Below are 5,240 nucleotides of genomic sequence, written 5' to 3'. Positions count from 1 at the left end.
GGCCGTAATATTGTGTCCTTTAAGAAAGCTGTTCAATGAAGGAATGATATATGGAGCATCGCAGTGCCTTATTGGGATTCAGGAACGATGCTGCAGAACGGCGGTCGGGCAACGGGGAAACAACGCTGATGAGTCGTTGATGACAGAGTGAGTGAAGAAAAAGGACACTGCTTGTTCATTAAGCAGCCAGTGAGAGGCCTGCATGAGGGATGCTGTCCATACCCCACTAATGAGCTTATTGGACAGGCTAACGTCAAAAACACACATTCGCACACCACACACACACACACACACACACACACACACACACACACACACACACACACACACACACACACACACACACACACACACACACACACACACACACACACACACACACAAACACAACATCTGGCAGGTGTTTATGGGAACAAATACATTATTTAGAGCATGTTTCAATTTTAAGTGAGTAATTATAATGGGAGCTATATAATTTAGTATTATTCATTAACCATCACAATAAGAAGCTATGGGAAGTGTAAATGCTTTGTATTCAGATAATGTTTATTGAAAGAATGGATAAATAATAACGACTTAAAGGGATTAAATATTAGGGTCAAATTGGAAGATACGGAACAATCTTCAATCATTAACGGCAAGAGAAATCCATATTCCTGGCCAGGTCCGGAGAATTCAACCCGTACTCTGATATTGGTCTCATACGAGGCCTCCACAGAGAAGCGGAAGCGGCCTGCCGTTGATGGGTCACACGTTGAGATACTCTGATTGGTTGTCGGTCCATCCAATTGCGTCCATAGGCATTTTGGTCTGCACCCGTTGATAAGGCCCCTTTAAAATCCAACATGACCTGAGAGGAGCAAGCCTTACACGCATTTTCAGATGGGCCTGACAATGTCAGGCTACCATATTCCAAGTCGGGTAATCACAATAACTGCTTTTGCTAGCCAATTGGAGAATACAAATTAATCGAAACAAAAGGATCCAAGAACAATGAAAAAGGTTTTAGGTCGTTTTAACCAGTCTTTACTAGGTTACTATTTTCCTAGTCTTGCTTTTCTCCTGTGTCTTAGTGTGATGCCAATTTGGCACCAGAATATAAGCCTCACTGCACCATTAGTCTCCTGTCGCAGTCGGATATCGAGCTCCATTAGAGATATCCAATGTACGTCAGAAATAAGTCACTCGTGATTCAGCTATGACAACCAGCTTTTCTTTTCAAATCAATTAGTGCCCCTTGGGAAAGGTTTTGTGCTTGGAGTGATCTGGATCTTACACTAACACAGATGCCATTAAATGCTTTTAATTGGTTTTGATCTGAGCGGCCCATATAGTTCACAGCCTTTGGCTGAGATGAGCAATTAAACCGATGGTATTGAGTCTCATTAGTCTGGTTCACGTGTCGTCTGGCAGCTTGCAGACCGCTGCCGGAGACCCCGCTGGTAGATCAGGAACACACGTTGTGTGTTTGTGTGTGGACGTTGTCAAGGGATCAACTGCGCGTAACACAATAGGAATAAAAGGTTTATTAAAACTACAAGTACAACAAGTGTGTTCCCAACATCACTCCAGAACCAATCCTGATTTATCCCCGTGTGGCGATTTCCCCTTCTGAATTACAGGTCGGCTGGATGAATTTGCCCTTTGCATTTTCAGTGTTTGAGTCTTTTTGAATGATAGTGTTTTTTATTACAGAGGCAGGAAGAACGATGGACATGGTGTGTAGGAAAGAGGCAATGCTGTTTCAATTGAAGATCACATTACGTGTCCTCATTATCTATATATTATAATTGTATTAATGCCATCGCTTTTAACTCAATTATCTCAACAAGTACTGCACCAATTATAGTATCATAAAGGTTATACTTAAAGGTTATTGACAGTATTCTAAATGTTATTATAATGATCCTTAATTTTATGTCAATGTTATTTTATTGCTATGTTCATTAACATAAATTGTACTGCAATTTCTTATAAGGTAAAATCTCTGACTGAAATCCTATTGAAATTTGGAAGGGTATTTAGGATCTACAATAACACAACTAAATAACAACAGCGGGATTCATGAATAATTGTACATACAATTTTAAACAAAGATTTGTTTGAAGACATTATGTGACTTTATGTGGCTCCAATAGCAGAAAAATGAAATATTCTCATCATGTTATGCACAAAGGTGAGCTCGCCAGGCGAGATCCACACATGCAGGTACGCCACTGCGACACAAACAGAAGCGCACACTCAGTGGCCCACACTCACTGAACGTGAAAGAGGGCTTTTCTTTCTGTCCTCCTACAGCTGCCCAACATGTTTTATGTGTGTGTGTATTTCTGTTGCATTCATCTCCCATTAGGAAAAATATTAATTTACCCTTATGAAAAATATATATCCGAACAAAGAATAACCTTTAATCAAGACGGCTGGTGGATCCTCCAGGATATGAATCAGGTAATTTACCGCTGCTCATTCAAAGCTATAGGTAATGAAAACGCAGCTCGACAGATACAACAAAGCCCGCTCTGAGCAAGCTAATGGCCTCTTGTAAGGGTTTGATAGGCTGCGGGCTCCACAGAAGACGTCACGCGCAGCGGTAATGGTCATAGACTCTCGTATGAAGCAGACGAGCCAGCGCCTGCCTTGAGTGGACTGAATACGTTCTCATCACGAAGTAGGGAAAGCCAGTGAGGCTGTAAGGATCAACCAGTTGATTAACAATCATTTTAGCTCCTCAGGGGCCCAGGAATGGATTATGGCTCCTCATTATCGGACTTGGTTTTGGTATTGACCAGTTTTAGTAAAGGGATTAGTATGAACCTGACTTTATATAGGTTATAGTAGGGACCAGTTTAGTATATTTTAGAATGGACCAGTTGGAGTATAGGTGTACTATGGACCAGTTGGATAAAAGGTGTAATATGGACCAGCTTAAGTATAGGTTTTAGTACGGACCAGTTTGAGTATAGGTGTTAGCATGGGGTGCCATTGGCCTGATAATGGCCAATGTGAGTACTTTCAGTTTTTTTCTTCTCGCTCATGAGCCGCTTTTGCTGTACTCCACGATCACACACACACACACACACAACCCTCTCTGACGTCTGACCACAACAAGGTCCACCACGGAAACAGGTCCTGGCACTTTTGTGTGTGTGTGTGTGTGTGTGTGTGTGTGTGTGTGTGTGTGTGTGTGTGTGTGTGTGTGTGTGTGTGTGTGTGTGTGTGTGTGTGTGTGTGTGTGTGTGTGTGTGTGTGTGTGTGTGCATGCCTACCTGAACCTGTGTGTGCGTGTGTGAGTGTATGTGCATGTGTGTCCAACGCATGCCTACCTGCCTGTGTGTATTTGTGTGCATGCGCTGTGAGTGATTGTGTGTCTGAGTGTGTGTGCGCGTGCATGTGTGCCCTTTACTGTGACAAGGTGCAGCAAAAGCTTGTGTCATTATCAAATTTTCATTTATTTTATATTAACCAATGCATTTTAACCATTGATTTTTACATCTTACTTTAGGATCCACCACACAGGTTTCCTCTTTGAATGCTGGTTTAAACTGCACAGCCTACGTATGTACAAACCTCAAAATTGCATGGCACCCAAAAACAATAATGAAAAGGGTTGAGGGGGAAATACAAACATTTATTAAAAAAAGCGAACGTTATTTCATTAAGCCTTCCCCCGTGGTGGGCTGGCTTGCATCGGCAGATGTGAATCAAAAGTCCAACTAGTGGCAGACACCTGGCCCTGTGTTAGGGGGAGAGGAGAGGGTCCCACGTCATGGATGACGCTACCCTGTCTCTGCGTGGAGCACACCTCTACGCCTACCGCCTCCCCTCAGTCCATGAGCTGGTAAAGGGGAGGGGAGGAAACAAGAGAGGGAGGAAGGGGTTGGAGTGGGCACACAGACAAAGGAAACCGACAGACATAGAGGCAAGCAGGCAGACGGATAAGACAGAAGACCCAAGGACATGAGATAATTGTGGAATCGGTAAAGGCAGAGGAAGCTGGATCTCATCCCATCTGTTGAGCAGCCTCCGAGAGAGGTATAACAGATCGCAGAGCAGATCAATAAGACAGGGTGCTCTACCCCCTATCGGTTTGCGGATGCCTTCCCCTCGAGGCTGCTAGGGGGTTGACAGGGGAAGCCCCCCCCCCCAGCCCGTACCCTACGCTCTGAGCCACACTGGTCTCACTCTGCCACGGCCCTGCACCTGGCCCCTCCCTCACGGCGATGGTTCCGCGATGGTCCAACACACAATCCACATTGTTTGCCGTCCTGGTTCCACAATGGCTGACGTCAGGACAGCAGAAGTCTGTTTAGACAGCCGCGTGGCCCTTGAATAGAAGACACACGAGAAACATTTTGAGTTAATATGTTTGAAATATTTGTTTTGTAGTGTTCTGCGTCTTTGTGGGGTGCATGCATCCTCATGGTTGAATGCACTTTTTGCAAGTCTCTTTGGATAGAAGCGTCAATAGCTCAATGAGGGGCAGTCTGTCTGACAGCTTTCCCACACGTGTATATATTAAACGTTCTCTGACATATGCCCCCCCCCCCTAACCCACCCACATCCCGCAAACAGACGTCACTCAAGCACTCACACAGATTCATTTTTCAATGGTATTTTCATTAGCATTTAACTCCAGACAGATGTTGTGGTGCTAAAAGCCCTTGTGTTGGTCACCCACTCAACCCAGCATGGAGAGCAAACTGGGAGCACTGAACACAATCTAATATGGCCCCGAGCTAGGATAAGAGAAAATATAATGCGTGGGGATAACAAGATGTGTGGGACGTGTACAAACACACACACATTGATAGACACACACACACACACGCACGGACAGACACACAGAAACACACGGATGCACACACACACACACCTAAACTCATTGAACTTACGTAAGTTTGTAATCTTCTTTTACGTATTGTTGACGTGGATACCAGCGAATATGTGGGATGGTGAATGAAGAATTTGTCTGTGAGTGATGTGTCTCTGTGTGTGTTGAGGGGGGGGGGGGGTAAGCCTGAGACTATCAGGGTACAGTCAAACAGACATCCTTCGACTAACAACGGGAGATCCACGCTCCACATCTTTTGGAGAAGGGATGAGAAGAGTCTGACCAATAAGGAAGGTGAAGAGATGAGGAGAAGAAGGGATGAGGGGGGGAAGAGAGGAGAAGAGAGGGAGCTATGGGGTGTGAGCCGCAGGGAGGGGGTAATCAAGTGACAGCACGATACAGCTGCACC

Source organism: Gadus chalcogrammus, chromosome 8 (genome assembly GCF_026213295.1).
Source record: "Gadus chalcogrammus isolate NIFS_2021 chromosome 8, NIFS_Gcha_1.0, whole genome shotgun sequence".
NCBI classification, from domain to species: domain Eukaryota; kingdom Metazoa; phylum Chordata; class Actinopteri; order Gadiformes; family Gadidae; genus Gadus; species Gadus chalcogrammus.
This window is presented reverse-complemented; position numbering follows the sequence as displayed.